Source organism: Rhinolophus hipposideros (genome assembly GCF_964194185.1).
Source record: "Rhinolophus hipposideros genome assembly, chromosome: 4".
In the NCBI taxonomy this organism is placed as follows: domain Eukaryota; kingdom Metazoa; phylum Chordata; class Mammalia; order Chiroptera; family Rhinolophidae; genus Rhinolophus; species Rhinolophus hipposideros.
Window position 1 is genome coordinate 55,081,589 of NC_138050.1, and position 25,589 is coordinate 55,107,177.

Genomic DNA, 25,589 nt, shown 5'->3' on the forward strand with positions numbered 1-25,589 from the left:
AAAAAAAAAAAACCTCAATAAAATATAAGCAAATTAAATCCAGAAACATAGAAAAAGGATTCTACACCATGACCAAGTAGGATTTATCCTAGGAAGGCAAAGTCAGTTTAACACATGAAAAACAATGCAACACACCACATTAATAGAATAAAGGACAAACAACACATGATCATTTCAATAGGCAAAAAAAAACATTTGACAAAAATCCAGCAACATTCCTTGTTAAAAGCACTGAACAAACTAAGAAGAGAAGAAAACTTTCTCAACTTGATCATGGGAATCTACAAAGATCCGGAGCTAACATCCTACTCAACGAAGGAAACCTGCGAGTTTTCTCTGGAAGATCAGAAGACAACAAGGATGCCTGCTCTCACCTCTTCTATTCATCATTGCAATGCAGGTTGTAACCAGGACAATTAGACAATAAAAAGAAATGAAAGGTATCCAGATTGAAAAGGAAGAGGTAGAACTATTTCTATTAACAAAAGACATGATCTTGTATATAGAAAATCCTAAGGAATATACACAAAAAATCTACTAGAACTAATAATTGAGTTTGACCAGTCTGTAGGATATAAGATTAACTTTTCAAAAAGGTCAATAATATATCTATTATTAACAATTAACAAATCAAAATAAAATTAAGACAAGTCTATTTACAATAGAAATAAAAATAAAATGTTTAGAAATAAGTTTAACAAAAGTTCAATATTTGTACACTGAAATCTACAAACATTGTTGAAAGAAATTAAAGATTAAAATAAATGGAAAGAATTTCCATGTTCCCGGATCGAAAGGCTTAACATGTGCAGGTGGACAATATTACCCCGGAATGATGCGCAGATTGAATACAAACCCTATCAAAATTCCAGCTGAATTTTGTGAAGATATTGGCAAGCTGATTATAAAATTTACATAAAATGGCAAGGGACCAAGACTAGTGAAAACAACCTTGAAAGGAAGAACAATGTTGGAGAGCCCACATTTGCCAGTTTTAAGACTTATTAAACAACTAGTCATCGAGACAGTGATACTAGCATTAAGAACAGACAAACAGATAAATGGAATAGACCTGAGAGTCCAGAAATAAATCATTGCATTTATGTTCTACTGAATTTTGACAATGGTGCAAATAGGGAAAGCCTACATTATCAACAAACAATATTGAGCCAACTGGGTAGCCACATGCAAAAGAATCAAGTTGGACCTCTTCCTTATACCAGACACAAAAATTATCTCAAGATGTAGATCATAGACTTAAATGTAAGGAAAAAAAGAAAAAAAGCTTAGAAGAAAACGCAGAAATTAATTTTAGACTATAACAAAATATAAAATCTTTTGTTGTGCAGTGGATACCATCAGTGAAGTGAAAAGACAAACCACACAATGAGAGAAAATATTTGAAAACATGTATTATAAGGTACTGGTATCCAGAATATATAAAGAACCTTAACCGTTCAACAATAAAAAGACAACACAAGTGAATCATGGGTAATGGATTTGAACAGACATTCCTCCAAAGAAGATATACCAATGGCCAACAAGCACATAAAAAAGGAAATGCAAATTACATCCCTACAGTGGAATACTACTTGGTGTTAAAGGGAAGTTCTGATGCCTGCCACAATGCTGCAAGGATGAACCTTGAAAACATTGTAACATTGTACTAAGTGAACAAAGCTGCTCACAATAGGTCAGACATTTACATTTCTATTTATATGCAATGATTAGTATAGACAAGAAATTTATAAAGGCATAAAAGTGTGTTAGTGGTTGCCTAGAGTTGGGGAGTAGGTGGGTTAGACTCGGGATTGACTACTAATGGTTATGGGGATTTGGGGAGGGAAGGGAGCTGATGAAAATCAAAATTCATTGTGGTGATGGTTAAATAACTGTGAATATACTAAAAATTGCTGAATTGTATACTTTAAAGGAGTGAATTTTATGGTTTGTGAACTAGATCTTAATAAAGATGTTTACGCAAAAGTTGCCTTAGCTATGTCCTTGCATGTTTTAATATGCTCTATTAACATAATTTCAGAAATATAACTTCCTTCACCAAGTTCTCTTCCTTTCATTACATAAAGTTTGTAGATGCCGTTGAGTATCCTCCTGTGTGGTTCTCTTGGTAATTTTCAGGTAATCACAAAATTTCTTTACATCCTTTTCCATGCCCAGATTTTGTTTTCATGCTTTCAAATATCTATTTGCCATTTTGTGCTGCAGTTTCACCTGCAGTTTTTGCTGTATCTCAGTGGAGGTAACACATCTGTCTTGTAACCTGGGCTGATAAAGCTGTTCTCCTTTATCAACTCCTATGATCAGTCAAGAAATATTTTTCCCAGGGGTCCTGCTGCCAAGCTCTGAAATTGGTCTCTACATTTCCCTTTCCCTTCATATTCACTTGTCAAGTTTCATCAATTCTTTTGATTTTTCTCTTAACTATCCCTCCCTATTTCTATTTCCATCATCCTGATTCTTTGTCTTCTCATCTCAAGGCTAGAGTATTTAATATTCTCCTTACCTTTTCTCCTGTCTATAATTTCTCCTCAATCCAACTCATATTAAAAATAAATTCCTAAAATCTCTTTCTCTGTGGAATTTTTTGGCTCAAAAATACTCAATATTTCTTCACTGTCTATAAAGTTCAATTTCTGACATTTAAAAGCTTCCATATACTGGCTACATTGCCATCTTTTTCCATGTTTATTTCATTTTTTAATTTTTTTTATATTTCAATTACAGTTGACATACAATATTATGTTAGTTTCAGGTGTACAACATAGTGATTAGACATTTATATAACTTACAATGTGATCACCCTGGTAATCTAGTACTCACCTGGCACTATGTACATAGTTATTACAATATTGACTATATTCCCTATGCTTTATTTTACATCCCCATGACTATTTTGTAACTACCAATTTGTGCTTCTTAATCCCTTCCCATTTTTCACTCATCCCCCCAAACTCCCTCCCATCTGGCAACCATCAAAATGTCCTCTGTATCTATGAGTTTGTTTCTGTTTGTTTACTTGTTTTTCTAAGATTCCACATATAAGTGAGATCGTATGGTATTGGTCTTTCTCTGTCTGACTTATTTCACTTAGCATAACACCCTCTTGGTCCGTCCATGTTGGTGCAATATGGCAAGATTTCATTCTTTTTTATGGCTGAATAATATTCCATTTTATTTGCAACATTATTTACGATAAGCAAGATATGAAAGCAACTTAAGTGTCCATGTTATTTTCTCATATTCCACATTCACTAGCTTCTGCCCTAGTCAAATTGCTCTAATTACCATTCTGAAACACACCGTAGGGTCTCTAACCCTCATATTTGTACATAACATTTTGCTAACACTGAAATTCCTCCATCCTTGTCTCCATCTACCTGTTTTATCTCAAGTAAAATGTCCACTCAGTTAAATATGTCCTTCTCATCTGAGGAGAGCCTAAGATTTAGAAAAATGCTTGAATCCCAGGTCTACCATTTATATTAAGTTTCAGGCAAACAACAAAATCACCCTACATCTTAATTTTCCTCATCTCTAAAATGGGAATTATGTCACCTATTTTAAGAAATGTTGAAAGAACTAAGTAACATCATGTAGGTGAAGAACCCCACATAGTACCCCAAATATACTTAGTTCTCAGGAAATGGCAGTTATTTTGTTGCAATTGTTCTTGTTCAGAATCAGAATGATTTTCTATTCTTAAATTATCTGTGTCAATGAACTTTTAAAAAATAATTACAGATAAATATGTGGTCCTGTAATTAAAATCAGGATCCCAACAGGGTATCTGCATACCCCCATGTTCACTGCAACACTGTTCACAAAAGCCAATATGTGGAAACAACCTAAATGTTCATCAACAGATAAATGGATAAGGAAAATATGATGGAGTATTATTCAGCCTCAAAAAAGGAAGGGAATTCTGCCATTTGCAACAACATAAATGGATGGACCTGGAGGATATTGTGCTAAATGAAGTAAGACATAGAAAGGCGAACACTGTATGATCTCACTTACATGTGGAATCTAACTCTGTCATAGAAGCTGAGATGAGAATTATGGTTGCCAGGGGCTACAAGAAGAGTGAATTAGGGAGGTGAAGGTCAAAGGGCAGAAGGTTTCAGTTATGAAAGGTAAGTTCTGGTGACCTACTATACTGCATAGTGCCTATTGCTAACAATATTTAACATCTGCTAAGAGGGTAGATCTTATGTTAAGCGTTATTACCACACAGAAAATAATAACAATAGTCATAACAAAGGGGACAGGAGGAAACTTTGGGAGGACATAGATATGTTTATGGCCTTGATTTTGGTGATGGTTTCATAGGTGTATAGTTACTCCCAAACTTATCGAATCGTATACATGAAATGTCTACCACATTTTACATGTCAATCATCCCTCAATAAAATGGTAAAAAAATCTGTGGTCATGCTAAAGTAAGCAGCCCACATGACTTGTAAACATCACACGGATTCAACAACGCCATAACTGGTTCATATTAATGAAATGTGCTCTGATCATGCAATTAGATGTCACAGCAATGCCACGTGGGTCTAAATATTTCCAAGCACATTCTGTCAATGTCTCTACTTAATAACAGTAACAAAAACAAACAAACCAAAAAAAATCATGGACCAGCAGAGGTCCATGTAAATATGCCAAAATAGTATCACAATTATCTACAGGTATAAAGTTGTTTTTAAGTGCAAGTACCCTACGCAGTTTGCATAATAAATTCCCTTATTATCAGTAATAATTGTCACAGCTTTGAAATCTGCATCAAGTGATGTGACTGGGTGAATTGTGGCAGTGATTTTAAAATGGATAATCCCTTTTTCTACTCTTCCTAGCTTTTCTTGTATGTTCTCTGACACTTGGGTACCTTCTGTGGGAAAACTTACGTGGGCAAGTAAAATTAGAAGGACTAGTTGATTGCCGTGTTCAGATTCAGGAATGCCATAAACACACTGATGGAGTGAGGTTGTATTTAGAAATATTTTCCTGTCTTCTGAGATTCTGTCTTGAAAAGGCTTACTCCTTTCATACTAGAAAATACAGTTATTCCAAAAGTGACTTTGTACCAGAGAATTTATTTGATTTACTTGCTTGAGTGGCTTGTTTTATTTAACATGTTGAATACACATTTTATGCTAACTATGGCTGTTGACAGCTCTAAATAGGTTTACACATAAGAAACAGGCAATAATACTTACATAGGAGCTACATGTGTGACTCAGTACAAAGTGCAATTTGATCTACAGCATTCTATTAATGCGCTAGTGTCTCCACATGTCAGTGTATGATCACAGTGTCAGGTTATGAAACAAAAGGGAACACACTGGATAATACCTAAGCTCAGCTTTCATTAAAATATTTTTATCTTTTCACAAGAAAAATCTATGGATCTACATGTAACTATTGAAAAGTCAATACTCAAGCAGCCCTGCTTTACTTTAGAGTTCCATTTTATCACCCAAGAAGAAATGCATCGTCAGCAAGGGTTTTGCCAGGATCTGGCAAACGTTGCCCTTGGAAGTCTATGCCAAGAGAAGAAAAGAGAGCAAATATTGGTTTCTGTTATGTAAACAAGTCATGCTCTTCTGTTCTACAAGTCAAACTAATGGTAAAACAGACAGCTCTTAGTATGGAAGGGTCCTCTGAGATTAGACATGTTCTAATTTCAAATTGATTCTGCCTGATAAATACATTTTCTTAATATAAACTGCATTTAATATTAGATAAAGGCATTGCAGTAATTACTACATTACAGATAGGCCCCTTTCTGTTCTATAGTGTTTTCAGCAACCTCGGGAAGCAAACAATGCCTAGTGTATGTATTATAAGTAAGAAAAGAAAGGAAGCAAATCACATCAATTTGATCAGATTCCTTGAAATAAACCATTTATCATAAAGGGTGACACTGACCAAGTTCAAGACATACTTTGCACATACAGTAACACTGTGTAATAACTGCATGCTAAAAATGAGTTTTGAACACAAATAATATGTCATGTGAATAAATTATTTTTATAGAGCCTGCCCATAGGCTTAAGTATTAAAATATTAAAACTTGTTTAATTTGAACTGATTTCTAATACTTATACTATTCAATGCAAAATGCAATTTACAGATGTTATCTAAAAATAAAAACATATACATGACAACTTTCATTTATGTTTCCCTAAAAAGTCATTTGTATAAACATGTTAATCTAAAATGAGCAAATAAAAGCAATTTAACATCAAGGGTACATTACTTAAAATATACATCTCAAACAAAATTCTGCTTTAAATATCCAAATTTAAATGAATGGAAACAAAATCGGTGTTACCTGAAATAAGTGTAAAGCATACATAAAAAGCACAAAATTTCCATAATTCATTTAATTTTCAAATACCGTTTTACTAGAATATCCAAAGTAAATACTTATTATATTCATCATGTCTATGTAATTAAAAATGCAGTTTCCTACCAGAAATGTTATCCTGACAAATTTGGCTTGAGCATATTCCTGTGTACAACTGAATCAATTTCACACTTACTCACCTCCCTGTCTCTGGGAGGTGGTCCATTCATTGGTTTGATATTGCCATAGCAACTCAGCAACATGGTAACATGCCAGCCAAGCTCGGCTGTTCAAGTCCCAGTATATGATAAACTGCCTCATGTAAATAGAAACACTGTTCCTTTACAGAGGGATCTTTTTCCACTCATGCTTAGCCTGATATTTTAACACTGATATTTTTATTCCAATTAATGATAACTCAAGAAAAGCAAATCCAAGGTTAATTATTTCTGCTAGAGAGTAAACTCTGGTACATATCTAAAATTTCTAAAAGCTCAGAAGAACATGTACAATGTGTCTTACCATTGTTAAGTATGTTAGAGGGCCTGTGGTTTACCTGAACAATGTTTACGTAACTAATTTTCAGGTTGAGTATCTAGTCACAATACTGTACTTTCAAATAAAAGGCAATTCTCTAAAATGAAAGCTTTTAATTGACAAAGTAGCACAAACTAGGTGGTTTAAATCAACAGAAAACTATTCTCTCAAGGTTCTAGAGGCTAGAAGTCCAAAATCAAGGGGTCATCAGGCTCATGCTCTAGGGGCCCACCTGCCCCATGCCTTCCTAGCCTCTAGTAGCTGCCACCAACCCCTGGTCTTCCTTGGTTTGCATTACCCCAATCCTTGCCCCTGGCTTCTCGTGGCTGTTTCTCTTCTGTGTCTGTCTACGTGGTGTGATCAAACAATATGATGAACGTTTAAATTTTTAAAAAACATTACAGTAAAAGGCACATTGCCAGTAATCCCCCTCAAAATACTCCCCCTCACTTTGAACACACTTAGCCCATCGTTCTTGCCACTTTCTGAAGCAGTTCTGGAAGTCCTCTTTTGTGATGTCTTTAGTTGTGCTGTCAGGGCTGCCTCGATGTCCTAAGTCATTTTAATTTTGGGGAAGAACCAAAAGTCTCATGGTGCCAGATCTGGTGAATAAGGTGATGACAACACACCATAATGCTTTTATTTGACAGAAATTGCCATATATCAGAAGCAATGCGTTACATGGAGCATTGTCTTGATGGAGGGTGCTTTACGGCACACTTTAAAACACACCTTCTCCCAACTGTAGCTCACACCGCACTGACTGCACCCAACAAGTTGAAACTTGTCACACACTGTTACTAAGGTTCGATGAGCTGCTTCTCGTATTGATGATCCCTGCCTTTCCATTGGAAGGCACTGGCAGCAGCACTCACTGTATTTTGTGATCACAACGGAAAGGCTCCGTGTCACACATCACTTCTGGTATGGCAATTTCTGTCAAATACAAACATTATGGTGTGTCCTCATCCATCTTATTCACTGGATCTGATACCATGCAACTTCTGGCTCTTCCCCAAAGTCAAAATAATTCAGGACATTGACGCAGCCACGACAGCACAACTAAAGACACTCACAAAAGAGGACTTCCAGAACTGCTTCAGAAAATGACAAGAACAATGGGACACGTGTGTTTGAAGCGAGGGGGAGTATTTTGAGGAGGATTAATGGCAATGTGTCTTTTACTGTAATAAATTTAAACATTCACCATATTTTTTTTTATCATACGTGTTTTGTATGTCTCTTATGAGGACATTGGTCATGTTGAATTAGGGCTGCTCTAAGAACCATCTTAACTAATTATATCTGCAAAGACCCTATTTCCAAACAAGGTCACATTCAGAGGTACTGGGGGTTAGGACTTTGGGTGACACAATTCAACTCACAACTGTGCTACTGAGGGAATGTTTATACAAAGTGAAGAAAAAGCAAATGTCTCATCAGTCCACTGTTTCATTCATCTTTGAGGACAGGCAGCCACATGTGCTACTGTGCTCACCAATATATGAACAAGTGAGAAAAGTTGTGGTTTGGCATACTACAAGGCAGGAGATGTGACACTTGCATTAGAGTCTGCACTGTGCTCTTAGAGATCGTTTTACTCAAAGGCATCACCCTGGGTCTCTGTAGCAGGTCCCCACCCAGTGGAAACTATAAGGAGGCAGCAGGAACAAGAGACAGCTCTGCCAGCCATACTAGGAAAATTCTCTGAGGGCACCTGCATTTATAACCCAGCTGGGGTGGGTGGAGTGGGTTTAGTTGCACAACAATGAATGCATCCCTCCGCTCTTCACTTCCCTCAGACACAGATTTTATCTGCCAACCCCTTATGGAGCCCTCCTCTGTGTGTCTCTCTATCCACAGCTGCAAGTCTTCTGCAAGAAGACCCCATTGAGGGTCCCTCCCATGCAGGATATTCAGCAGTCAGCAGCTTTGCCCTTTGAGTCAAAGTGGAGCTACAGAAGCATGACAAAGGATGACTGCTCAAGCTAAGCCCTCTTCCAAATGTGAGAGGGCAGAAGAGCAAGGAGACTTTTCCTAGGGCAAAATTCAGTGCGAGAAGGCAAACCAGCAGGAAAGCCAAGGGCGATTTGACTTCAAAGTAAAACAGGCAAACTTGGCACAGTGAACCCCCTGAATAGAAAAGGAGAGAATCCACAGGGGTCCAAACCCCCAGCGTCATTATATTTGCTAGGAGAATAATTCAAGCTCTCTTGGTGGAAAACTGAAATCATACTTTTGTTTTCCATTTTACTACAAAGCTCCTAAGATCTGGAACCCGTCTTTAAGAAAACGGAAAAGGATGTTAAAGACGACTTAATTGTTCTCAAGGGACGCTTGATATTGGTTGCTTCTGCATCTGTCATTTATCTAGCTATCGACCTATTTATATATGCATATATAATTTTATATATGCTTTTATCACTATATAAGAATAAATTTAAGAGAAAAAATGCATTGTAGTACTTAAGGTTTTCTTTTTTTTTTTTTTTGCATAACCCCTTTGCCTTTGTTAGAGATAGTGCTGTGTAAAAATTTCAACTCTTTCTTTTGAATAATCCATTTGCCTATTTTCACCCATTCTATTTACGTAATTGAAAACTTTTAATCTCTTCTAAGGCTTTAGTGTAAACACACCATTTCCCACTTGGAGGACAGAAACCAATGGCAATTGTCTCTACCTTCCAGTAAACCACAATGGTGTTATGCAAACTGTGGTTTATGAAACCAATTTAGTGGGTAGCAGCCAGCACTGTTTCTAGACTGCAGATAGTCTGTTTCATACAGTGAGATAAGTATTGCTTTGTGAAACTTTTGTTATAAGTTATACTTAGGTTTCAGTACAAGTGTGTGTGTGTGCGTGTGAGTGTGTGTGTGTGTGTGTGTGTGTGTGTGTGTGGCGTATAAATGGTGCACTTTAAATGTATTTCTCAAATGTACATCATCATTTTTAGAAATTTAATTCTTTTTTAATTAAAAAATTAAATTTAAAATTTAAATTTTAAACGCCCCTCAGGGACCTTTCCCACTCTGATTGTATACTGGCAGACATCATCTAAGTTCAACTTACCTGTGTACCTGTGACTCTACCTTACTTCTTACAGAGTTTTAGCTCACAATGAATCCTTGATAAACACTTGTTGAATGATTGGAAAAGGTGATGAATAATTGGATTAAGGAATATACATAGGTCCAAACATTTAACAATCTTCTTTTGAGACTAGCCAACCAATTAACAACTACTTATTAAAACAAGTACTTATTAAAACGACAAAGAAGCATCTAAAAAATACGTGGGATATTCGATGCTAACAAAATAGAATACATAAATTAGATTTCTATATAGTTTGAGAAGTTTGCATTTGTTAGATAATGCCCAGATCTCATCAACATTTATGAGAAACTGTCACCAAAATATGGGCGGAGGCACCTCATTTTCAAATAAAAGATGATAAATGTAGATTGGAAAAGCTAGTGGATGCTGGAAGATATTAAAACTGCTCCCCAAAGTAGGCAATGACAAGAAGGTGGCTAGTATTCGAATGAGATGGCAAAACAATGTAGAAGAGGGAGCCAACATTGTAAAGGGAGCAACTCAAGGCAAAAGAACGAATGGACTCTGAGAGAGGGGTTTTCAGAAAAGTTTGGAAGATGACGCCTAACCTCACAAAGAAAAAGACTAAGGGAAAGAAGCCAAAACAACAACAACAACAACAACAACAACAACAACAAAGGCATAGTAACACAACAGGGCAGTACCACAGATGTCATACCAGAAAATTTTCATGAAGGAAAAGTACTGCCATAGTGTACAACTTCTGTAATTTCTTGGCAAGACAGCATTAAATTGGATCCATGAAAAGAGTATAACATAAAGCGAATGTTTTCTACCAAATGTAGAGATTTCCCCCAAGGAGTTTCATACGGCACATCAAAGAAAACCAACATTACAGCAACTCTGAGAGAGTGCAATGTCTTTGGGGTATATCAGGGACGTTGCACCTCGATTTAGTACCAGCACCTACAGCATAGGGACAGTTACCACCACTTATTTATGCGGACGCTAGTTGTCAGCAGCAAATGACATGAGGGACTGAAGGAAGAGCAAATGTGCAATGGCGCCATCCATGGGATAGTTGAGAAGGCTGTGATGCACACATGTGAGATATTGCTTGTGGATTTCTTAAATAATGAGGGAAGGTGCAGTCTTAAAGTGAACCACAATATTTACAATTGGAGGTGGAAGCAAACCTACAGAAATACTGTTTATTATCAACACCGTAACTGCATGTACGCACTGTGAGAATATCAGCCTGGGATAATTCAGAATCCCAGCAGATAAAAGACAAAAGCTCTGCCTAAAGATGTTCCCAGTATAATATGAGAGAATGAAACAGTAAGTATGAAATTGTAGTAAACTATGATTAAATGCTATATAGAGAGATAAAGACAGAGGAAGCGTTATCTCTAGGGATTCTAATCCAGACTGGTAGGCTCGCCGAAGCTTCCTAGGGAGAAGAAGCAAGAACTGGGCCTTGAAGAAGGAATGAAAATTACCCCGGCAGATGGAAGGGAGGCAGATATGACCGGAGGGAGAAGCTGGGTCAGGAGAGCATATCACAGCATATAGCTGTACCGTATATTATGTATTGGAGGATAGGAATTTGAGAATATGTTTCAGAATATTGAGCTATAGGGACAAAAGATGCAAACAGGCTGGATGAAGTCCTAAAGAGGGTTCAATGTAAACTGTAGGTAAGCTGGTAGTTTGCGAGATAAAGGGAACATGTCGGGGATATGTTAAGTATAGGTAATGTGTAAAAAAAAAACTTGTGCGACACAGACAGAACTGAGAGAAGTGTTGGTGAGCTGTAAAACATGCCAAAGGTAGAGGGAATAAATAAAAATAAAATGTTTTAACAAACAAGAGTATTTTGTTTACTGAACAAGTGTATACAAGGTTAGACAATTAAGTTCGCGAACTCATCCTAGAAAAAGTGCTACACACCTCATTGCTGAATATCACTACAGTCACCTTTGAAGTACTGCCCTTGGGAAGCTATGCACCAATGCCAGCGCATAGTCCACACTTCAAAGCAATTTTGGAACTCTTTTTCTGGAATGACCATCAGAGCTGTCATCGTATTACCTTGATGTCCTGAATGTCATCAAAATGTCTTCCTTTCAATATTTCCTTTATCTTCGGGTAAAGAAAGAAGGCATTGGGGGCCAGGTCAGGTGAGTAGGAAGGGTATTCCAATAGGTATTTGTTTACTGGCTAAAAACTCCCTCCCAGACAGTGCTGTGTGAGCTGGTGCATTGTCGTGATGCAAGAGCCATGAATTGTTGGTGAAAAGTTCAGATTGTCTAACTTTTTCACACAGCCTTTTCAGCTCTTCCAAATAGCAAACTTGATTAACTGTCCAGTTGGTACAAATTCATAATGAATAATCCATCTGATATCAAAAAGGTTAGCAACAGCATTGCAACAAGTTCATGAACTTAACTGTCACACTGGTAGCTAGTAATAATGGCAGAATTAAACTGTTATCTTGTTACTTCAGGGCTGACAACTCTGTCAATCCAGTTTAACTACCCACTGGTGACATCCAGTATGCTTCCATTCTCGCTCCCATGTGTCCAACTCAAAGGAAGCAGAGAAAGCCCATGTCTGTTCCCCAGGCTAATGGTCAAGTGGCTGCTGCAGCCAGGTGACCCCGCTGTCCGATACAGGAGGCATGTGGCATTGGCCCAGGACATCCTCTATCTATGGGCGCTTGGCTCAAACCTCAGTTTAGGTCCTCTTAATTTTGTCGCTGTTTTCGTCATTGTCGTCGTTATCATTCATCACCATTATCATCACCATCAGTGTCCCAGGGCTTACCCAGTATGGTCCTCTGCCTGCCTGCACCCTATCCTGTACACATTAACCCACTCATCTCTTTCCCCTTGCTCTTGTTGTGTTATAAATTAAGCTAGTGAACAGAGTGATTTAGACATTTTAATTTGATATGTGAACTTTTCTGTTCTGCAAGCTCTGTGATACCCTACCTGGTAGTGCATTTGGAAGCTACGCTTGCAACAGGATTATTTCTCAAACAATAGTAACCATGAGGAAAACACAGGACATTTAGTGTGCATAGAATATTAGATGTTAGTTGTAGAGTGATGAGAGAGAAGTCTAGAAAAAGGGACAGGGATCTAATCATAGAAGGTGTCTCCCACTAAGCTTAAGGGTGAAGAATTTACCCTCTAGGCAATGCAGAATCATGGAGAGATTTTACAGAGCAAAAATAAGAGGATGTGTGAAATAATTCTATGATAATTATAGGGAATGAATTGGAGGAGGACCAGAGGAGAGGTTGAAAGGACAGTTAAGATGGTACTGCACAATTCCAGTAGAAAAACAAGACTAAATGAGGGCTTAACTGTAGGACTGACGACAAGTAAACGTGTTTAAGAGATGGCAAGTAGGCAAGACTAGGTGATGAGAGAATGAAGAATGAGGCATTAGAGCTATAGCCAGGCAGGGCAGGCTTTCAGATGTGGAATAAAGCAGGAGTTCAAATCTCAGTCCTAGGCAGCTAGCCAGAGGAAGAAGCCCACTAGACTGTTAGGTATATGTGTCTGAAACTTACAAGAAAGATGTGGGCTGAAGATGCAGATGAGGAAGTTACCAGGTACAGTTACGAGGTGAAGCCAAAAGAAGAGATGAAATTACTCAAGGGGAATGTGTAGTTGAAAACAGATGAAGAGGGAACAGATGGATTCTTTACAACCCCAATACTTAAGAAAAGTATAGAGAAAATTAACATGTGAAGGTAAGCATGCAGTAAGTAGCTGCTCGATTACAGGTGACAATGTTATTTTGGGTACAAAGCCAAGGAAAAAGTTTCCATAAAAAGGCACAGGTACAATGCCTAGGGCCACAAAGCATGGACTCTCTGACACTGGTATTTATCAAATGCATAAAATATTAGGCACATTTTGAATTGTGCCTGTGGTTATAGTACTTTTCTTTAAGATGCATTCTCAAAGATCAAGTTAACATTTCTGGCAAAGAAGAAAAGAGAAAAAGCATGGGATGCTTTTCTCCCAAATACAGTAATTTATTTTCAAAGCATTAGCAGGGACTCAATAAATATTTCTTAATTGAAAAACCAAATTTAGAACAGAGGAATAGCTCGGGTAAGTATAATAAAATAAAGACAAATGATAACCATTACTTTCCTCTTTCAATTTAGTTTATTTCTATTACAGATCCACAGACATTATAGCTTAAATAATCTCTAAGTACTATAAATGATTCAATATTATCTGCCTTAGTTTAAAGTCAATACAAATGGCAGATTTAACATCACCAGCTTGCTTTCTATTTTAAATTTTGTTTGTACTCTAGCAGATGAGAAGAAAACTATTTTTATATTTTCTCGTAAGAACAAAAGACTCCATTTTCAGATCCTAGGTATTAAGTCTAAATAAAGTGTCAACATCACTTGGAGAATGATTTTCTGACATTGCTTGAGCATATAATTGTGTAGTACCCTGTGTAATACCCACAAGTGATATTTGAGTTAAAATCTCAAGGGTCCAGTGGGGCTTGACTACCAGGAAACTGGAAAACCTTTTGTGCTTCCAAAGACCATGTACACAGCTGCCAAAGGATTGACACCACTGGAAGCAGCACCCCTAGCAGCTCTTGTCAAACAGCAGATGGAGAGGAATGGTGTCGCCAGTGGCTAAACTGTCCCCCAAGCCTGCTGTCTCTCCTCATTGCTCATATGTCCTACTCCTTGCCCATCAGCAATGGATGTCGTGGGTGCACAAAGACAGTGAGATGGTCTGCCAGCCAGCTGGCTCCATCAGCATCATGGACATGAAATAGAGCTGGATTCAGTTCCAACTGCACAGAGGACCATCAGAGACAGAAATCCGGAGTACTTTGCCCAGGGAGGGGCCAGAGAGTCTGCAGCAAAGTTCACTGCAGGAAACTTGGGCATACGGTTATTCCTGCAGCTTTGCATTATTACCAAAATTAGCTTCTATTGTAAGTCCACAACCTAACATCTTTTTAAAACTTTAATCACTTTCTAATGTCTTCCAATGTAGTGGGAGTTGGGTTGTAGTTTTAATGACATTTTGTATATTATTTCCATCATTTCAGTGGCTGTTTTCAGTCTCAGATATATACCAGCCTCAGTCTTCTTTCCCCTCCCACCACCCCATCAATATAATTTGTTTTCTATCCGCTAAGGACTGACTTCCCTTCAAGCATTTGATTTAAAATCTATGCTCCATTCTATCATTCATTTACTTATGCATCAAATATTTACTAACTCTCTCCCCTATATATTTTATATTGCTTCCCCACTGTTACTATAATAAATTATTACAAACTTGATATAAAACAACACAAATTAATTATTTTATATCTCTGGAGTTCAGAAGTCTAAAATGGATTTTACTGGGGAAAAACCCAAGTGTCAGAAGTATTGTGTTAGAGGATCTAGAGGAAATTCTGTTCCCTTGTCTTTTTCGGCTTCTAGAGGCTGCTTGCATTTCTTGATTTCTGGCACCTTCTTCCATCGTCAAAGCTGGCAATGTAGTATCTTCTAATCTCTCTCTCACTCTGACACCCATGCCTTCTTCTTATAAGGACCTTTTGGGGCCATCAAAAAACCAAGATAATCTTCCATCTTAAGATTCTTAATTTAATCATATCTGCAAAATCCCTTCTGCCATGTAAGGTAATATACATTCATTCACAGGTTCTGGGGATTAGGACATGAACATCTCTGAGGGATTATTCTGCTTGACACATATGGGAATATAGAAATCAGTAAGACACTCCTCAATTTCCTGTTCTCAAAAACACTGCAGTCCAGTTGGAAGGTGTTGTCAGATATATACCTGGAGAATATCGAGTTTGGACAATTAAGTTCACAAACTCATCCTAGAAAAAGTGCTTTATACCTCATTGCTGAATATCACTATGGTCACGTTCGAAGTACTCCCCTTGGGAAGCTATGCACCAATGCCAGCACCTAGTCCACCCTTTAAAGCAATTTTGGAACTTTTTCTAGAATGGCCATCAAAGCTGTCATCATATTCCCTTGATGACCTGAATGTCATCAAAATGTCCTCCTTTCAGTATTTCTTTTATCTTCAGGTGAAGAAAGAAGTCATTGGGGGCCAGATCAGGTGAGGAGGGAGGGTGTTCCAATACAGTTATTTGTTTTCTGGCTAAAAACTCCCTCCCTCACAGACAGTGCTGTGTAAGCTGGTGCATTGTCGTGATGCAAGAGGCATGAAATGTTGGCGAATAGTTCAGGTCGTCTAATTTTTTCACGCAGCCTTTTCAGCACTTCCAAATAATAAACTTGATTAACTGTCTGTCCAGTTGGTACAAATTCATAATGAATAATCACTCTGATATCAAAAAGATTAGCAACAGCTTTGCAACAAGTTCCCGAACGTAACTGTCAGACCTCGTATGTATATATTATTTCCCCACCAGAATTATGAAAGTGAAACACATAATTCTGGATCTTTCTGGATAATGGAGTAATTGATTCTCAATGGATGAACAATAATCAATTGCATATGGAATAGTGATAAGAGATGAGCTCAGGACTGAGTAGTTCGTGAAGGGAAAGTAGAAAATGTCCATCTTCGATGAAGTGTGAGGAGGAGAAAAGCCAGAGAGAAGGCTGGGCAGTAGCTAAATATTGTCTCTCCTCATTGCAGAGGAAAAAAGTTGAGACTTAATTTTTAAGAAATGGAGAGTTGTTGAAGGCTTTAAGCAGGAGGATGATTTGTCTTTAAAGAACATAACTATGACAGCTAAGTGGTGGATGAATTTGAAACTAGAGTCAGGAAAACTAATTGGGGAGCTGCTGCTGTGTTTAGGAACAAGATAAAGATTTGACATCGAAGCTAAGAGTGACAATAATGTGAAAAAACACGTTAGCATGTTTTGCTACAAGTTGCTAGCACTAAGCAATAGTATACAAGAGGAAATATTGACATGAGGTAGGAGTGATGAATGGAATGTGAAGTGGAATGCTGCATAAATTAAGTCAGTCTGAAGTCCAATACGATGTGGACAGAGCTGAATTAAAGACACTGATCATTGACTTAAAAGTTTTTCATAAAACTTTCCTGACTCACTGCCTTCTGTTAAGAAGAGCTAACCAAATGAAACCTCATTGGACCAAATGGGCCTCATTGGACCCTCAGCTGTCACTCCCATAGTTTCATTTGTACAATGTACAATGCATTGGCACTCCAATTCCTTTTCCTGAATAAAAGTTAAGACTCTAGCATCGTGAGAAACTTTCCAGACTCATTTGTTTGAAGTCAGATAGGCAAGACATGGAAACAACCGAAATTCCCATTGGTAGACGACTGGATTAAGAAACTGTGGTACATTTATACAATGGAGTATTACTTGACAATAAAGAAGAATAAAATCTTCTGCAATGACATGGATGGACATTAGGAACATTATACTAAGTGAAATAAGTCAGATGGAGAAGGCAAATACCATATCATCTCACTTATATGTAGAATCTAAAGAACAGAATAAATGAGCAAACAAAACAGAAATAGATTCAGAGATATAGGGAAAAAAACTGATTGTTGCTAGATGGGAGGGGGTCGGGGAAAGGGGAGAAGGTAAAGGAATTAGAAAGTACAAATTAGTAGTTACAATATTGCCACGGGGATATGAAAGACAGTTTGGGGAATATAACCAATAATGTTGTAAAGATTTTGTAGGGGGTCAGATGGGTACTTGTCTTATTAGGGAGACCACTTTATGGACTGTGCCTGACCACTGCACTGCACACCTAAAGCTGAGGCTGAATAATACTGAATGTCAATTATAATCAAATGTATATATATATGTTGGTGCAAAAGTAATTGCAGTATAAAAGATTAAAAATTGCAAAAACCGCAATTACTTTTGCACTAACCTAGTATGTATGAATATATATATATCTATATATATACATATATAGAGAGATACATATATATACATATATATAGATACATATATATATACATATATATAGATACATATATATACATATATATCTATATATATCTATATATATACATAGATGTATACATATATACATCTATATACATACATATATAGATGTATATATATATATATATATATATATATATATATATATATATATATATATATATATCACGGGATGTGGTGTACAGCATAGGGAATAGTCAATGGAATTGTAACAGCTGTATACGATGTCAGAGGGGTAGTAAATTGGTAGAGGGGGTTATCACTTGGTGAGGGGTGTAAATGTCTATTACATTGTTTTGTACATCTGAAAGTAATAAAAAAAAATCACAGAGCTCATGTGTGTATCATCAATGTAAAATAGAAGTTTATTAAACCTTGTTCAGGGAAGAACAAAGATGTCTGCTAAATTTGCCATAAGCTGCCAGTTTGCAATTTGTGCTCTAGAATTCATTCGCTCAATGTTAATTATAGTAAACTTCACTTAAAATAAGACAAATTACGAAAAATATCTAAGTCCTCATCTAAAAGTAGAGATGTGTTTGGGAGGGAAATTGTGAAGAAGATGGAAGAAGCATACCTATATTTACTTTTATCTATTCAACAAGTATATTTTCAGCATTCATTATGTGCCACGTACTATGAATAGCACTGGAGATCCATCCAACCATGAACCAAATGAACAAATTCTCTCCTCAGGATAAGATTTTTTATGAAGAGAAACAGACAATAAACAAAGAAATGTACTATGCTTCATGTTATAGAAACAAAGTGTTTCTCAAAGGTATGACTGGTAGATATGTACATGTATCTACCACACACAGACACATACACACATACACTCATTCACACCTTTGATATATATGATAATTATATACCAACAATAAATTTCTAAAACCTTTGAGAAAATTTGTAACATGCTCCTGAGAGACAAGAGTAAATTTAAACTAATGGGAATGCATGCCATGTTCTGAGAGCTTCAATATTTTAAATCCTGTATGTCATTAAAATAGCATTTTAAAAAGCATAAAATTATAGGCTTACTTATATACTATATATTGCATAAAATACTATTATATTAAAAACCATACTATATAAAATATAATTCATCATGAGTTATAGCTCAAAATAGAAATAAAGAAACTTTTCAAGCTGAGGTCTTTTATGCCAAGAGAAATGTTTTTTTGTATGCTAAATGTTTTTGAGGTAAGTAGATGAGCTAAAATTTATAATTAGAATATGTAGTGTTTACTTTCTTGTTAATAGCTAAAGAACGCCTGGTTGATATGATTCCAGAAAAACATAGAATTTATAACAATGTAAGTTAGGCAATATTAGTTGCTCAAAAGAGCTCTGATTACACCAGCAAGCCTGGAAATCTACGTGAGGTGAGTGTAAAATCTGACTAAACAAAAACCAGTTGACAGCAAATAAATTGAAACCAATAAGTAATCATCATACCTTAACATTTAATCTTTATAAGGAAAAAGACAGATATTCTGGGGCATTCCTAGTCAACAAAAATAACCATTTACAACACTGATTTCTATTATAGGGTATACTTGGCAATGGGATGTATTGTCATGTTGTTACAGTTATTCTGATTGATTACTCGCTTTACCATATTTTCCTAAACAAAATGAATCATTCTTGATAAAGTGTATTATGTGATTGTGCATTAGTGTACACACACACACACACACACACACACACCACATTCACACATTTCCAATATAACCTGGAAATAACAGGGATACACTTGTGGAGATAATAGGGATACAATTCAGTCCTTTAAAAGTATCTAATAAAAAACAATGTAGTTTTTTCTAAATTCTAATTACATTTTTAAATGAGATTTTGATAGGGAATGAAAAAAAAGCAAATTATTGCATAAATTAAAGTATAAACAAAGTTCTCCTTTGATAAGAAAGGCATATATGACACTTTATAGATATGCACTGACTACAGATGTTAAATACCATCCTCTGCACTTTAGTCTCTCACACAGGTTCTGTTTATTTAATATTTCAGGTGGCATGCATGAAACCGTATTAGGAATGGTAGGAACAGGACTATGTAAATATTAGATAACTTCTCTTTCCTACAAAACTTACTTTTTTCTGTATAGAACAAAATCTCTTTTTCAGATAATTTCCTTTCCTTTCTTTTTGACCTTATAAAACTGTTTTAACACACCAAGGATAGCCAAGGAGAAGAGAGTACAGTAGGTTGGTAAATCTCCAAGTTCTATATGAAATTACTCATAGTGTCATCAGAGCTTCCTCCCAAAAATGGAGACTAGGACTTCGGTAACTGTGCACAAGGAGGAACACATGCATTGGGATTCCTTGCTCATTTTATTTTACTAATCCATACCAGTGCAACTAGTTACAATAATTAATGAATTCCCAAGACATTCCATTTGCTACTTTTGAACCTGAATGGCTGAATGGTGGGCAGCTGAAGTGAGAGTATTTATTAAGAGACCCATCACCAGCATTACCACCTTCCTTTTCGGTCCCACCATGCCATCCCCAGCATCATAATCCCCGCCATCAACATCATCATCATTATTGTCATCATCACCGTCATATGCTGCGGCATTATATAATAGCATGGTACACTTGCAAACTGCTTTTTATCATTTGAATACATCATTTTCCGTCAAAGTTTGCAAAGTAGACCACAAGTTTTGCAAAGGACTATCTCATATATTTCATATATGAAGAAAACTTGGGCTCAGATAATGGAGGACATTTAGGGACCTGCCCAACACCTTCTATTTGAAGGTGACGGACAAGTCAGCTCTTTAACCTAGACCTCTCGATGACTCAGCACTATCTCCTCAAAACCATGCTGCCTCTTGGAAAATTTAAATGAAGTGGCATCTGAACTAGAAGGGACAGTGAAAAATTCAAAATAATGATCCAAATTAAAAAAAGGAGGACAGGAACTGCCCTCATGTTTCAGTCTGCACACTGAAGAGTTCCTCTTATTTAAATTCTACCTAGAAGTCAAAGTACTGCTCATCCAGCCTTAAATGACCTTTCTCACTTCCATAGTAACTGTGAGACAACCCACGCTGAAGGATATTGTGATTGTCCTCCTTCAGGCATCCCATTTACCAATTTCAATTCGGATGACAGACACTGTATGTCCTCCTTCTTTATAACTGCTATAGTACATTGTGTTGCTCCTCCAAATAAATACCCAGTAAATGACTAACTGGATATATAAACAGTTTTGCTTACTGGGTGTGAAAAGTTGGAAAAGTGGTGTGCAGCAGCCATCTTCCACATGTGCTCAAAAGACAATGGTATGCATCTTTCCCAGCTCTGTGTTTAGAAAGAGCACATCAGGAGCATGAAACTAGCCACGGTGGGCATATTCATACTTTGGAAACTAGGTAATGCTACTATCAAGAGCCCCTCTGCCCCAGAGAGAGTCAACAATTAAACATTACGGACACTACTGTTTGTAGACACAGGTAAACTGACAACGGGTTCAGTATTCAGCAGTCCTAGATTTTGTTCAGAGCCCTAATATGAGCTTACTAAGTGATTCTGAGCCAGTCTGATTTTTGTTCTCTGTCTTTATTTTGGAGGAGGAATAACATTTACCACTTACCAACCGCATGTGATTCTCTCTTTTGAGTGATATGAAAATCAGTTCTGAAATGTGTACTACAAATACAAAACCCTATTGTTTTTATTATACCAAGAAACAAAAATGAGGTGAGAAGGGAAACACAATGTTTCCACCTCCATTGGGGGCACTGTGTTGTAATAGGTGCAAGAGAGATTATGACATGTAAAATTAAGTTCTTTAGGACTCAGTTATTAGGCAAATGCTATTTCAGAGAGTATTTTCTTCGCTAAACTTCAGAAATCAAATAAAGAAAATAAACATTTAGCACTGGTTATATGCCAGCCAGGCTTTATAATAAGCTATTTTTGGGACTCTGTGTGTGTGTGTGTGTGTGTGTGTGTGTGTGTGTGTGTGAGAGAGAGAGAGAGAGAGAGAGAGAGAGAGAGAGAGAGAGAGAGAGAGAGAGAGAGAGAGAGAGAGTTCTGAGATAAATCTATTCTCCAGAGATATTACACTGTCATATTACACAATGGGTATTATTGTACATTTTACAATCACAATAAACATAGATTATTGTAATTAAACTTTAACGCTCTTTCAAGGTCTTCTCAATATAGTTTCAACAGCCTAAAACTAACTGCCCTAAAAAAGCCTATTTTCAGAAGAGCCCCCCAAGACAGCAGTTTCAGTTTTCTTAGAACAAGAAACCAGAATAAAAGATGGATAGTTGCCTGCTGGAACCAGAAGCAGCCATAGCTGCCTCTAGAACTCTCTGTCGTCCAAATGCCACTACTCTAGGTCACTTCTTGGCTGCCTCTGACCTCACTTTCCTCTGTACCACCATTTAGACACACAGAACACACACAGACCTGGGTGGCTTGAACCTATGAGGGTCTACACTCATGCAGAAAAATGATAGCACAACACAGCTAGAAAGCTGTTGTTTCATCATGGCCAAGGGTCAGAATCCCAGTAGCATGGCAACTTTACCACCGGTATCTGCAAGACTACGATGTGGCAGACACGCTCCACACATTTTCACATTTGGTCCTCAGGGAAGCTATAAGGTAAATATCTCCATTTCACAAAAGCTAAGAAAATTGTTTAAGCACACAGAAAGTGAAAAAACAAGAACCCAAACCCTGTTCTGACTCATCCTGTCCAAGTCTTGGTCACTGCCATGCCCTACCCCAAATCATAAACCAAATGCCACTTCTCTTCCACTGATCCTTTTATGTAAAGTATGATTCAACAATTCCATTTATTCTCATGTGATATCTAAGGTTTTACATAATTGGGAAACCTCTGGAGATTTGTCCCCTGTCAAAGGAAGATCAATTGAGGGCAAGAACTGATCTCCACATTCTTCTTGTAATAAATTAGATCACAAATTGGAATATTAATTTAAATATAGTAATACAAACAAGTGCTTAAAAACCATTAAAAATCTAACAGTGTATAGTAGTGGATGTAAAAATATAAAACTAAGGCATGTATAATATCCTTTTGACAAAGTGTACGATAAGAGTATTAACTGAAAGTAATTAATCTGTCTGGTACATTTACTTTGGTCAAATAAGAAACTGAATCTAGGATTATATTTTCCTAAAATAAGGTCTTATTTTATTAAAAGCTGACTAACCTTAAAATATGCTGAAATTACTGGGTAAGACTGTGAATTTTACAATCACAATAAACACAGATTATTGTAATTAAACTTTAAACACTCAAAAATTTACCTTTCTCCAAACCTTCCTTAGAAATCATTCTTTATTTTATTCACTCAATAATGAATTTCCTTATCCTTCACAAATATTCCTTTGATACCTTCCATAAGGAGAGGTTTGTGATACTTTATATTGAAAATGCTTGGTAGACACGCAGACCCTAGCCCTGGTTCTAGCCCTGCGATGGGAGCTGCTCCCTGGGGGCTGCACTTGTCAGCATCCTCCAGTGGCCCTCACCCCTGAAGTTAGAGAAGAGCCCCTGCCCACCTACGCCCTCTTTCCCCTTTTTGTGGTCTCCTCCGTCTATCTGGTCCTTAGCCCTAGTCGCCAGCTAATCCGACAAAAGCAGTATGGTGATAATGGCGTCTGTGCTGGGGAGTGGCCCCAAAGCAGACCTCCACTCCATCCCTTCCTGGTGCCCGCACTCTTGTTCCAGGCCAGCTCCACCTCAGCCATGGACACACAACACATGGAGATGGTACGGGAGAGCTCCAAGGTCATCACCTCTTTTTACAACCAGTTGGCCATCAACATCGCAGTGGAGAAGCCTTCAGTCCGCCTTACTCCAACCATGATGCTCTACACAGGCCGCTCTCAGGACGGCAGCCACCTTCTGAAAAGTGCCCGGTATTTGCAGCAAGAGCTGCCAGTGAGAACGCTCACCACACCAAGGGCTTCGGCAGCCTTCCTTTCATCATTGGCTGCAACCCCACCATACTCCATGTACACGAGCTATACCTCCGTTCTTTCCAGAAGCTGACAGACTTTCCTCCGATCAAGGACCAGGTGGATGAGACCCAATACTGCCAGCTGGTGCGTCAGGGGCTGGACAACCACAAGGACGTGGTGAGCCTCTTAGCTGAGGGTCTGCCTATGTGAGAGCCGGAAGCACATAGAGGATGAGAACCTCATCCGCTCCTTCTTGGACAAGACACTGACTTCAAGGCTTGGGATCTGCATGTTGGCCACACATCATCTGGCACTGCATGAGGACAAGCCTGACTTCTTGGCATCATCTGCCGATAAGCTTGTCTCTGAGACAAAGAAGATGATTATTGAAAAGTGGTTGGATTTTTATTGAAAAGTGGGTGGACTGCGCCAGATGCCTGCATGGTACGGCTATTGCCCCCGCTCACATCCATATCAATGGACACATGGCTGCCCGAATCCCCTTCATCCCTACGACACTGGACTACATCCTGCCCAAGCTGCTAAAGAAAGCCATGAGAGCCACAATGGAGCGTCACCTAGACACTCCCTGCAATGTCCCAGATGTGACTCTCACCATTGCCGACAATGATATGGATCTTGTCATCCTGACGACAAGGCAGGGGAATGGCTCACAAAGCGCTGGACTGGATTACAGACCACCACTTCACTACAGCCGCGTCCAGCACCCAGGAACCCCAGACCAACCCCCTCCTTGGCCACCTGAACATGCACAGTCATGGCCAGTCAGGACCCATGCAAGGCTTCGACTTGGGGTTGCTCATATCACGGGCCTACACAGAGTACCTGGCTGGTTATGTTAGGCTATCGTCCCTGCAGTGCATTGACACAGAGGTCTACCTGCGGCTCCGTCACATGGAAGGCCAGGAGGAAAGCTTTCGCATCTGACCCCACAGCCCTTGACTTGCTCGCCTGCCCGGCCTGGGCCACCCACCTTACCAGGGTGCCGCCCTGGTCCACACGCTGCTGCGTCTTCCGTCTTAGGACTCCAAACAGATGGACTTCCATGGAGTTGGTGCAGGCCCTTACCAGGGCTGCTTCCTTGCCTCCAGGCCTCAGAGGGGAGGACGTGGGGACTCTTGAGGCCTCCAGCACCAGCTCCATCATTCTCATTCCTGGAGAATCCCATTTTGACCTGCTGTTTGTTATTAAAGTTCACATTTTGAATGCCCCTCTCCCCCACCCCCCAAAAAAAAGAAAATGCTTTGTATTAAAACAAGTAAGCATGATATTTTAGGATGAAAGCAAACATCTGTAGATACAAACAATATTTTATCTTCACACATCCATCTTCAGGTTGATGATAATATACTCATAAAGAAAACACCACGTCTGTTACATTACAATAAAATCTTAATGTGAGAATTAATAGCTTGTTTAAAAATTAATAATAGCATAAAATGCAGACGAGCCTCATCATAATTTTCCCTGATTCACACCTTTACTGCAATTATAGAAAACTGTTTCTCAAGAATATTGTTAAAAATTATAGGAATAATTCATTTTCTCTTTACTGTTATTACAGAAAATGTGATACTTTGTCCAAATATCAGTAGTGACATTTATATAAATTCCTATGTGTTTAATA

The 25,589-nt window shown here is 37.8% G+C and overlaps 1 protein-coding gene and 1 pseudogene across 4 annotated transcripts in view; one reads left to right on the top strand and one right to left on the bottom strand.

The window, feature by feature from the left end:
* MYO16 (myosin XVI) overlaps window positions 1-25,589 on the bottom strand; it is a 562,776-nt gene that overhangs the window by 498,511 nt on the left and 38,676 nt on the right. The gene's annotated exons all lie outside the window — the stretch shown is intronic.
* LOC308496893 (branched-chain alpha-ketoacid dehydrogenase kinase-like) lies at window positions 23,632-24,889 on the top strand (annotated as a pseudogene). The gene has a single exon. The product of its transcript is annotated as a branched-chain alpha-ketoacid dehydrogenase kinase-like (transcript).